This window comes from Mesoplodon bidens, assembly GCF_964165515.1.
Source record: "Mesoplodon bidens genome assembly, chromosome: 1".
NCBI lineage: Eukaryota > Metazoa > Chordata > Mammalia > Artiodactyla > Ziphiidae > Mesoplodon > Mesoplodon bidens.
Genome location: NC_138176.1, coordinates 167,243,593 through 167,256,545, shown reverse-complemented (window position 1 = coordinate 167,256,545; position 12,953 = coordinate 167,243,593). Strand labels below are relative to the sequence as shown.

The 12,953-nt window shown below is 37.2% G+C and overlaps 1 protein-coding gene across 1 annotated transcript in view; it reads left to right on the top strand.

The window, feature by feature from the left end:
• The window catches only part of LOC308623057 (uncharacterized protein), a 74,334-nt gene extending 61,739 nt beyond the window's left edge, over positions 1-12,595 (top strand). The window contains exon 7 of the mRNA XM_081244925.1: positions 12,361-12,595. The gene's annotated coding sequence lies outside the window, so the exon portion shown is untranslated. The remainder of the gene's footprint in view (positions 1-12,360) is intronic.
• The last annotated feature ends 358 nt before the right edge of the window (positions 12,596-12,953 follow it).

The window sequence follows — 12,953 nt, the reverse complement described above, 5'->3', positions numbered from 1 at the left end:
CCTCACATCGAGGCTTCCCTGGTGGCGCAGTGGTTGAGAGTCTGCCTGCTAATGCAGGGGACACAGGTTCGAGCCCTGGTCTGGGAGGATCCCACATGCCGCGGAGCAACTGGGCCCGTGAGCCACGGCTGCTGAGCCTGCGCGTCTGGAGCCTGTGCTCCGCAACAAGAGAGGCCGCGATAGTGAGAGGCCCGCGCACTGCGATGAAGAGTGGCCCCCGCTTGCCACAACTAGAGAAAGCCCTCGCACAGAAAAGAAGACCCAACACAGCAAAAATTAATTAATTAATTAATAAACTCCTACCCCCAACAACAACAACAAAAAAAATATTACCTCACATCTTTGCACGTGTGGATAGGCTCTGTTGGCCAGGGATGTGTGGGCATCTCTGGCCCTCTTTGGTCCCTGCTATACATGCACACAGTCTCTGGTCATCCCAGGATATGTGGGAAGCTCATCAAGCCCCTGATGGCTGTCTTACCACCTACAACTTCTTGATAAATTCCTGGCTAGTCCACCAGTCCTTTTGCTTGTCAGAACCAAGCCTAAAACCTCACATTAATGGAGAGAATGCTCCTCCCTGTTTGCTAGCCACTGAGATTATCTCTTCAACTGACAGTGCTCCAAATAAAGTGTGCCCCCTCCAGCACCAGTGGTGAAGCTACTGGTTTTCATGGCATTGACAAAGCTGAGGGAAGGGGAATGGGGTGTGAGCAGCCATAGACTCATGGTGTTCTTACCCAAAGCTTGGTAGTTTTAATAAATAAATTTTTCTTAGTTGTTGTATGCCTTTGGTAGAATTCCAGAGTGTGAAATGTTTTGTTTGCTTGCTTGTCTGGCTTGGTTTGGTTTTTGTTTCTGCTAATTGACCTCCATTTAAATATTTCTTTATTTCCTCTGTAAAATATATGGACTTATGCCCTCAATACGATAAACACTTGTATGCTACTCTCCAACATGTCCACCAGTTGTGTTGTCTGCTTACTACAAATTAGTTGTATGTGTTCCTAAGCTTGTTTATGTCAGTTTTACTTGAATTTTAATAACCTTATTTATTTAAATATAACATAAACTAATAAAATCTGACTATAAAAATAATTTTTTATATTAACTGAATTGAATGTTTTAGAAAGACTTGATAAAGACAAGTAGCAAAAAATTTAATGTTAAATTGGGTGTGCACAGACCTACTAGAGAATGGACTTGAGGATATGGGTTGGGGGAAGGGTAAGCTGTGACAAAGTGAGAGAGTGGCATGGATATATATACACTACCAAACGTAAAATAGATAGCTAGTGGGAAGCAGCCACATAGCACAGGGAGATCAGCTCGGTGCTTTGTGACCACCTAGAGCAGTGGGATAGGGAGGGTGGGAGGGAGGGAGATGCAAGAGGGAAGAGATATGGGAACATATGTATCTGTATGACTGATTCACTTTGTTATAAAGCAGAAACTAACACACCACTGTAAAACAATTATACTCCAATAAAGATGTTAAAAAAAAAGTAAATAAAGTGGGTGTGCATGTAGCAGCTGGAAAACATTGGAGGAAAAAAGTCACAAATATCCAGAAGGAATCTCCATGTGTGAAGGATTCTGCTTAAACTCTCTTTGTACTCACAGTGTAAAAGAGACAGAGATGCTAAAATTATCTGACGAGTTTTAAAGTAACCATGATAAAAATGCTTCAGCAAGCAATTACAAGTGTATTTGCAACAAACAAAAAAAATAGAAAGACTCAATAAAGAAACAGAAGATAAAAATCGAGATATTAGAGCTAAAGAATACAGTAACCAAAATTAAAAGCTCAGGGAATGGGGTCAACACTGGAATGGAAGGTAGAGCAAAGAATCAGTGAACCAGAAACTAAAACTATAGAAATTACCCAATCTGAATAAGAGTGAGAGCAAGAGAAAGAAAGGAAGGAAGGAAGGGAGGGAGGGATGGAGGGAGGGAGGGAGGAAGAAAGAAAGGAAGGAAGGGAAGGAGGGAGGGAGGAAGGAAGAGAGAGAGGAAGGAAGAACAGAGCTTCAGAAACATGTAGGACTATAACAAAATATCTAACATTTGGGTGTCAGAGTCCAGGAAGGATAGGAGAAAGAGGGTGGGGCTGAAAAAGTATGAAAAGAAGTAGCGGTGGAAACCTTTCCAAATTTGTCAAGAGACATAAACCTAATTCAAGAAGCTGAGTGAACCCACTACAGGGTAAACTCAAAGATATCTATCCTAACATTCGTCATAATTAAACTACTAAAAACTAAAAGTAAAGAAAAATTCTTGAAAGTAGACAGATAAAAATGACAGTTTACCTCGAGGGGAAAACAATTTGAATTGCTGTTTGTTTCTCGTCAGAAACCATAGAGGCCAGAGGGGAGCGGCACAATATATTTAAGTGCTGCAAGTAAAAAAACTGTCAATTTAGAGTCATATACCCAGCAAAAATATCCTTCAGGAGTGGAGAAGAAATGAAGACATTCTCTGATTAAGGAAAAGTAAAGTAATTTGTTGCCAGCAGAACTATCCTAAAAGAAAGGCAAAAGGAAGTTCTCTAAACAGAAAGGAAATAATAAAGTGAGGAACTTTAGAACATCAGGAAGAAATAGCACAATAAGCAAAAATATGGGTAAATATAATAGACATACTCTTCTTAAATTTTCTAATATAATGTTTGATGATTCAAGCAAATTATATAATATCTTAGCAGTTCTAAATGTATATATAAGAAATGTTTAAAATAATTATATTATAAGTGGGAGAGAGTAAAGGAACACAAAGGGAGATAAGACCTCTATTCTTCACTTGAACTGGTAAAATGACATAAATAGACTGTGACAACTTACGTAGGTATAAAGTAATACCTACAGCAACCACTAAAAAAAGCTATAGAAAGAGATACACTCAAAAACACTACAGATAAAATGGAATTTTTAAAAAGTTAAGTAATCTACTTAATGAAGAGAGAAGAGAAAGGCAAAGCAAAGAAGAAACAGAAAAAAAATAGACTTAAGCCTTAGCATATCAGAAATTACATTAAATATAGATTATCTAAATACAATAATTAAAAGACAGAGATGGCAGCAGGATTAAAAAACATGGCCCAACTTATACACTGTCTACAAAAAAATTACCTTCAAATATAATGATACAGCCAGATTGAAAGCAAAAGGCTGGAAAATGACATATCATGCAAGTATTAATTAAAAGAAAGCAGGAGTGACTTAGATGCAATGGACCAATTTCAACACCAACTACCACAATTCACCCAGTGTGAAATAGATAGATATATACTATCCTATATTAAGGATATTGAATTCATAATTTAAAAAACTTGCAAATAAGAAATCTCCAGGCCCAGATGGTTTTACAGGAGAATTCTACAAAATATTTAAAGAAGAATTAACACTAGTTCTATACAGTCTTTTGTAGAAAATTAAAGAGGAGGGCACACTTCCAAATTCATTTCATGAGGATAATATTATCTTGTTACCCCAAATCAGCTATGTTCATACAAAAAAAGAAAACTATAGACCAATAACCCTCATGAATATAGATTAAAAAATCCTTTAAAAAATTAGCAAATAGAATTCAGCAGTATATCAAAAGAATTATATACCATGACTAAGTGGAGTTTATTGCAGGGATGCAAAGCTGGATCAATATTCAAAATTCTATTAATGTAATCTACCATATTAACAAGCTAAAGAAAAAAATCACATTATTATATCTATTGATGCATAAAAAGCTTTGACAAAATTCAACACCCATTCATGGTGCTGAAACTCTCAGAAAGGGGACTTCCCTGGTGGTGCAATGGATAAGACTCCATGCTCCCAAGGCAGGGGGCCTGGGTTTGACCCCTGGTCAGGGAACTAGATTCCACGTGCATGCAGCAACTAAGAGTTCACATGCCACAACTAAGGAGCCCACAGGCTGCAATTAAGGAGCTGGCGAGCCACAACTAAGGAGCCCACCTGCTGCAACTAAGATCTGGTGCAACCAAATAAATAAATAAATAAATAAATTCTCACAAAATGCTTTAAAAAAAAGAAAAGAAACTCTCAGAAAAATAGGAATAGAGGAGAACTTCCTCAACTTGATAAAAAGAATCTACAAAAAATCTACAACTAACATTATAGTTAATGATAAAAGACCTAATCTTTCCCCCTTAAGTTGACAAGGTAAAAATGTTTGCTGTAACCACTCTTGTTCAATGTAGTGCTGGAAGTTCTAGCCAGTGCAATAAGGCCAGAAAAGGAAATAAATGGCTTGCAGATTGGAAAACCATTTGGTAAATAAGAAATGAAAACTTATGTTCACACAAAAACCTTTACATGAATGTTTTATAGCACTTTATGTATAACAGGCAACAAGAGGAAACAACCCAGATGTCCTTCAATGGGTGAAGGGTTAAACTGTGATATATCCACACCATGGAATACTACTCGATGATTAAAAGGAACAAGCTATGGGTACACACAACAACCTGGATGAATCTCCAGAGAATTATGCTAAGTGAAAAAAAGCCAACCCCAAAAGGTTCCATACTGAATGATTCCATCTATATCTGGTTCTCGAAATGAGAAAATTATAGAATGGAGAACACATTAGTGATTACCAGGGGCTAAGGTGGGGGTTGGAACATGAGGGAAGTGGGTATGGCTATGAAAGAATAACATAAGGGATGAAAATGTTCTATATCTTGACTGTATCTATGTGAATATCCTGGTTATGGTATCATAGTACCGTTTTGCAAGATGTTACTATTCAGAGAAACTTGGGTAAAGGGTATGCAGGATCACTCTGTATTACATAAAAACAAAGAGTTTAATTTAAAAAAATCTGGACTCTCTTAATCGTCTATATGTGTGTCACCTGTGATACTTAGAAAAATTAATAAAATATTCTACATTGAAAAATCTATATCGGCCAGCGGGAGACGCGGCGGGCGAGCAGTTCTGCTCTGAGGGCGTAAGTGCATGCCCAGGTTTCGGTCGCTGACCAGGCAGCAACATGGTGGCACCAGTGCTGGAGACCGCTCACGTGTTTTGCTGCCCGAACCGGGTGTGGGGAGCCCTGAGCTGGAGCTCCAGGCCCGGAGGACTTCTGGCCTTCAGCACGTCCTGTTCCGTGGTGCTCTATGACCCTCAGAAAAGTGTTGTTATTACCAACCTGAATGGTCACACTGCTAGAGTCAATTGCATACAGTGGGTTTGTAAACAGGATGGTTCTCCTTCTACTGAATTAGTTTCTGGAGGATTTGATAATCAAGTGATTCACTGGGAAATAGAGAATAATCAGGCATTTGGAAGTCAGTGAGGATTTCTAAGCAGCGGAGTATGAATACCAAAGAAGATGAATCTGATGGGAGCGTGCCAAATTAGGATAGGAAAAAAATATGAAGGAAGAGATATGGGATATATTTTTGAAGGAAAATGATTTTGGCATTGACTAGATAGTTGTCAAAGGAGTGGGGAGCTATTGAGTAGAGGAGTGAGAAATCAAAAAGAGTGGGATTCTGGCTCAGGGCTCTGGAAGAAAGATACTTCTACAAAGCAAAATAGACAAGTGGGAGGGAAGATGTGGAATTCAGCTGTTAACATGTTACTTGTATTGCTAGCCTGAGAGAGAGGGGGCAGGCGTGGAGGAGGGGATCGTGGAGTCACTTAGACTTGAATGAGAGTTCTAATGGTTGTGTAGCAAAGCAGCTCCTGTTTAGACTTACCTTGGTAGAGGAATCCAGAGAGAGCCATCCGCACACTCATTTTTGAGACCTTGAGTTGAGATTTGCAAGACTCTTTCCTCAGTGCTGCCCTGAGCTTCTGCCAGTAGAGCGGATAGCAGGCCGAGTATCTGATGGCAGACAGTGAATTTAGAGGTGGACCAGAAAGTAGAATGTGAGGCCATACAGGGAGGAGGAGAGGAGGAGGATGAAAGGCATAAAAGAGGGATGAAGGGAATAAGAGGATTTGGGGGAAGAAGTCACATATTATAACCTTAGAGGCTTAAAGGTTCCTTCGGGTATGCATTTCCATGCACACAGGTGTTCACTACATCTTGACTTCTTTTTTTTTTTTTTTTTTTTGCGGTGTGCAGGCCTCTCACTATTGTGGCCTCTCCCGTTGCGGAGCACAGGTTCCAGACACGCAGGCTTAGCGGCCATGGCTCACGGGCCCAGCCGCTCTGCGGTATGTGGGATCTTCCTGGACCAGGGCATGAACCCGTGTCCCCTGCATCGGCAGGTGGACTCTCCACCACTGCGCCACCAGGGAAGCCCTTGACTTCTGATAAAAGGAAATAATTCTAAGCTGGTATCATGAGAGATTTGAGTCTTTGAACAGTGGGCATCGTTTTTTTAAAAGCCAGTGAACTTAAGAGATTTGTTTTGTTTGAGCTTTTAAGATTCTCTAATGGTTGAAATACAACCCTGCTTAAAAGATGTGAAGTGACAGAAAACAAACTTATGGTTACTAAAGGGGAAAGGGGGTGGGAGTGGGGATAAATTAGGAGTTTGGGATTAGCAGATACAAACTACTATATATAAAATAGATAACAACGTCCTACTGTATAGTGCAGGGAACTATACTCAATATCCTGTAATAAATCATAATGGAAAAGAATATGAAAAAGAATAGGTATATATATATAACTGTATACCGGAAACTAACACAATGCAACATTGTAAATCAACTATACTTCAATTTAAAAAAATAAAATAAAATAGAAAAAAAACCTATATCATTATTGGTATATTCTATCCAATACTAAGGGAGGTATGTTAAAATAATCCATCATGATTAGGAAGTGTCTATTTCTCCTTTTAGCTCTGTCAATTTCTCTTTTATATATTTTGAGACTATATTATTTCATGTATATACATTTAGAATTATTCAATCTTCTTGGTTGATTGTGCTTTTAATCACTATGAAGTCTCTCTCTTAATTTCATGTGATGCTTTTTGCTTTAAAGTCTGTTTTGTCTGATTTTAGTATAGTGACACCATCTCTCTTTTCATTAGTATTTGCATAGAACTCCCCCCTATTCTTCTACTTAAAAAATTTTTCTGTATCTTTATTTTTAAAGGATGTCTCTTGTAAACAACATATGCAATTGTTTCTATGTAATATAATATTACATTTTTTGTCTTTTAATTGGAGTATCTTGTTCACTTACATTTAATATAACTACAAATATATTTGGGTTTACATCTACCATTTTATTTATTCAGTATTTATCCCACATATTCTGTATTCCGTTTTTCTCGCACTTCTTGACTTCTTTTCAATTAAACAAATATGTTTATTATTCCATTTCTTCCCTCTATTATCTTGTTCTTTATAATTCTTTTATTATTATTTTTAGTAGTTACCTTAGAACATTCAACGTATATCTTTGACTTGTTAAAGTCTAATATAAAATAGTACTTTCAGCACTTTTCATATCATTCAAGGACTTTAGAATACTTTAATTCCATTTCCCACCTCCAATTTTTATGCTATTACTTTCATATGTTTTAATTCTACATATATTTTACACCTTACATGATATTATTATTTTTCTGTAGAAACAATATTCGTTTTTTGATTTGTTACAGTTAACAGTTTGCATTTCATTTGGGGTTCTCTCCATATCTTGGTTGATTTTTTTAAAAGTTTAAATATAGTAAACTTTGTTTTTTGTTTTGTATTATTTTATGGGTTTTGTCAAATGCACCGAGTCATATAGTGACTCTCAGAGTGGCACAGAGCCACCACCAAAACCTCTTGATAGAGAACAGTCTATCATCCCTAAATTCCTTTGTGCTGTCCCCTTATAGTCTACTCTGTTCCCAACTCCAACCCCTAGAGATATATGTAGCCTTCTGGGTCTGACTTCTTTCACTTAGCAATATACATATAGGATTCATACATGTTATTGTGTGAATCAATAGATTGTTTCTTTTTATTGCTGAGTAGTATTCTATTGTATAGTTACACTATACTGTATCCATTTGCTAGTTGAAAGACATCTGTGTGGCTTCCAGTTTGGGGCAATTATGAATAAAGCTCCTATAAACATTAATTTATCATAAGCATACATTTTTATTTCTCTTGGATAAATACCTAGTAGTAGGATTACTGGGTCATATGGTTATGTGTATGTTTGATTTTTTAAGAAACTGCCAAATTGTTTTTCAAGCAATTTGCATCTCCATCAGCAACATTTGAGGCTTCCAGTTACTCCACATCCTCATCACTACTTGGTATTATCAGTCTTTTTAGTTTTAGCCATTATAGTAGGTATGTAGTAGTATCTCATGGTGGTTTTAATTTGGTTATCCCTAATGACTAATTATGCTGAGCATGTTTTAATGTGCTTATTTGCCACCCATATATCTTCTTTGGTGGAGTGTGTGTTTGGAACTTTTGGCAAGTTAGATATTGGGTTACTTTTTTTTTTATTGTTCAGCTTTTAGAGTTATTTATATGTTCTGTATACAAATCTTTGTCAGAAATATGATTTGCAAATATTTTCTTCCAGTCTGTGGCTTGCTTTTGAATTCTCTTATCAGTGTCTTTTGCAAAGCAAGAATTTTTAATTTTAATAAAGTTCAAATTATCATTTTTCTTTCATGGATCATGCTTTTGTGGACTGTGCTTTCAGTGTCTAGAAATTCTTTACCTAATGTAGGGTCATGCAGATTTTCTCATGTATTTCTACCAGAAGTTTTGTAGTTTCACATTATACATTTAGGTTTATGATCCATTTTGAGTTAATTTTAAAAAACATTTTATTTTATTGAGATATAATTCACATACCATAAAATTCACCCTTTGAAAGTGTACAATTCAGTGGTTTTTAGTATATTCACAAGGTTATGCAGCCATCACCACTATCTAATTGCAGAGCATTTCATCATCTGAAAAAGAAGCCCCAGAACTCATTAGCAATCACTGCCCCTTGCCCCTCCCCCAGCCTTAGGCAACCACTAATCTACTTTTTGCCTCTATAGATTCTTTCACTTAGCATATTGTTCTCAAGTTTCATCCATTTTGTAGTATGTATTGGTATTTCATTCCTTTTTATTGCTGACTAATGTTCCATTGTATAAATACATACATACTATTTATCCATTCATCATTCAGTGGACGTTTGGATTGTTTTGGCTCTTATGAATAATGCTGCTATGAACATTCATGTACAAGTTTGTGTGTGAACACATACTTTCAGTTATCTTGCATATATACTTAGGAGTGGTTGAGTTAATTTTTATATAAGGTGTGAGGCATGGGTTGAGGTTGTGTTTTTATTTCTTTTTTTTTTTTTTTACATATGGACATCTAATTATTCCAGCACCACTTATCGAAATAACTATCCTTTCTCCATTGAATTGCCTTTGACCCTTGTTAAAAATCAGTTGAGGGCTTCCCTGGTGGCGCAGTGGTTAAGGATCCTCCTGCCAATGCAGGGGACTCAGGTTTGAGCCTTGGTCTGGGAAGGTCCCCCATGCCGCGGAGCAACTAAGCCCGTGCACCACAACTACTGAGCCTACACTCTGGAGCCCGCGAGCTGCAACTACTGAAGCCCGTGCACCTAGAGTCCATGCTCTGCAACAAGAGAAGCCACCACAATGAGAAGCCTGTGCACCCCAGTGAAGAGTATTCCCCGCTCACCGCAACTAGAGAAAGCCCATATGCAGCAATGAAGACCCAACGCAGCCAAAAATAAATAAATAAAATCAGTTGAGTGTATCTTGATTGTTTTGTTCCATTGATCTATATGTCTGTCTTTTTTGCTAATGCCACACTATCTTGATTGCCATACTTTTTTAAGCCTTGAATTTAGGTAGTTTAATTCCTTCAACATTTTTCTTCCTTTTCAAAATTGTCATTCTAGATCCTTTGCCCTTGTCTCATACATTTTAGAATCAGCTGGTCAGTAATGATTCAGGAAAGTATACTGAGATTTTGATTCGGATTGCATTGAATGTATAGATCAATGGGGGGGATTGTTATCTTACCAATTTGATTCTTCCAATCCATAAACATGGATTATCTTTTTATTTATTTAGGTCTTTGATTTCTTTCATCAATATTTTGTAGTTTTCAACACACAGATCCTGCACATATTTGTTAGATTTATAACTAAGTCTTTCATTTTTGGGGTGCTATTGTAAATTGTATTGTTTTTAAATTTTTGAATCCAATGTTCATTGCTGATATATAGAAATACAATAAAATTTTGTATATCGACCTTGTATCCTGTACCTTTGTTAAACTCACTTATTAGTTCTAGGAGCTTTTTTATTTTAAAGTTCACTCTTATTTATTTATTTATTTTTGGCTGCACTGGTCCTTGTTGCTGCACGGGCTTTCTCTAGTTGTGGTGAGCAGAGGCCACTTTTTGTTGCGGTGCATGGGCTTCTTATTGCATTGGCCTCTCTTGTTGTGGAGCATGGGCTCTAGGTGCATGGACTTCAACAGTTGTGGCATGTGGGCTCAGTAGCTGTGGCTCTTGGCCTCTAGAGTGCAGGATCAGTAGTTGTGGCACAGGGGCTCAGTTGCTCCGCGGCATGTGGGATCTTCCCAGATCAGGGATCGAACCTGTGTCCCCTGCATTGGCAGGCAGATTCTTAACCACTGCGCCACCAGGGAAGTCTGTAGGAACTTTTTTTGTAGATTATTTGGAGTTTTCTATATAGACAATGTAATCATTATAGTTTTATATACATTTTGACCCTTCCTGTTGCTCTTCATTCCTTCCTGAATATCTTCGATTTCATCTGGGATTGTTTTCCTTTTTGTAAGACTTTCTTGGGGTCTTTTTTTTTTTTTTTTTGCGGTACGCGGGCCTCTCACTGTTGTGGCCTCTCCCGTTGTGGAGCACAGGCTCCGGACGCACAGGCTCAGCGGCCATGGCTCACGGGCCCAGCCGCTCCGCGGCATGTGGGATCTTCCCGGACTGGGGCACGAACCCGTGTCCCCTGCATCGGCAGGCGGACTCTCAACCACTGCGCCACCGGGGAAGCCCCTTTTTTTTTTTTTGATGTTGGTCTGTTGGTTAAATATTTTAATTTTTGTCTGAAAATGTCTTATTTTCATTTATTTTTAAAGAATTTTTTTGCAAGATATATTATTCTAAATTGACAATTATTTTCTTTCAAAACTTTGAAGATATCCCTCGTTGTTCTGGCCTCCATTATTTCTATAGAGAAGTCAGTTGCTGCTATTGTTACTACTTTGAAGATAATATTCCTTTTTCTCTCTGTTTTTAGGGTTTTTCTTTGCCTTGTCTTTCAGCAGTTTTTCTTTGATGTGCCAAAGGTGTGGATGTAGTTTTCTTGGTATTTACCCTGCCTAGGCTTCTTAACATTTCTTAAATACATAGCTTGTGTTTTTTCGTTTCTTTTGAAAAATTCTTAGTCAATAATCAATCTCTTCAAATATTGCTTTTGCTCTGTTTTCTCTCTTCTCCCCTTATTGGAAAATTACACATATTTTGTGCCTTTTCACTTTGTTCATATCTTTCATTTCCTTTCTGTATTTTCTATTTTTTCTCCCTTTGCTTCAGTCCTATTAGTAGCTAGTTTTCTAGTCCTCTTTTCAGCTGTGTTTACTTTGTGGTTAAACCTGTCTATCCAGTTCTTAATTTCGTTCATTATATTTTCCAGTTTTAAAATTTCTGTTTGATTTTTTGGATAGATTCTAGTTCTCCACTGAAAATTTTCTACTTGTAATTTGTTTTCTTAAATGTATTGATGACAGTTCATTTAAAATTGTTTCTGCTAATTCTCATATATGAATTACCTGTAAGTCTGTTTTTATTATTTGGTCTTTCTCTGGTTTTTGGTCGCTTGGTTTTATCTCCTGGTAAGTCTGGTAACTTTTGATTGAATGATGGACATTGTGGATAAAAAATTATGGTGGAAATTTGAGCTTGAATGTTATCTTCCTTCAGAGGGGATTTGCTTTTACTTGAGGTCAGGGTTAGATCATCTTAATCTAGATTGAGATGGTTTAAATCTGGGTTTCAGCTTTTATGATGGCTCATCTCTTTACATATCCTAGAAGTAAGGTTAGCCCTTACTTTTAGGCTATAACTTGTCAGGTGTCCCAACTGAAAGCTGGAGATGTTTGCTAAATTTCCTATGTTTTGGCATCCCAGAATTCATTTTTAAAATCCTCAGTCCCAGGAGACTGCTGAATATCTACTCAGCTTCTGGGCCCCTCAGATGTTTGTTTACAAATCTGCAAATGCCTGCAGGGGAAAAATGTGACCAGATATCAGGTTCACACAATGTACTTCTTTTATCTTAGTGATCTTGGCCTCTCAAGCCTTCAGTGCCCTGGTAACTTTTCTTTTTGTTCAAACTTGCTTTCCTAGTTGTGTTTGGTGAAGAGGTTGGTCTGATACAAGCTAATCCACCATATCCAGAAGCAATACAAAGAACATGGACTTTGGAGCCAGAACTCCAGGATTCAAATCTCAGTTCCATCGTTTACTTGTCCTGTGATCATGAACAAGGTATTAACTTTTTTTGAGCCTCACTTTTCTCATCACTAAAATGGTCATAATAACAGTAGCTACCTTATAGGGTTATTGTCATGATTTAACAAGTATTATATATAGTGTGTATATATATATCTATATATACTTTCCTACTTACCTTCTTTTTCTGGCCTCCATTGTTTCCATAGAGAAGTCAGTTATTGTTATTATTACTACTTTGAAGGTAGTATTCCTTTTTTTCTCTGACTGTTTTTTAAGGTTTTTCTTTGCCTTTGTCTTTTGGCAGTTTTACTCTGATGTGCCAGAAGTGTGGGTATGGTTTTCTTTGTATTTATCCTGTCTGGGCTTCTTAGCATTTCTTATATCATATATACTTTAAAAGTATATAATATAATATATACCTAAGAAAAGTGCCTGGAATCCAAAAAATGCTGTATTGTTATTTGCTCTTATTATTTTTACTTGCT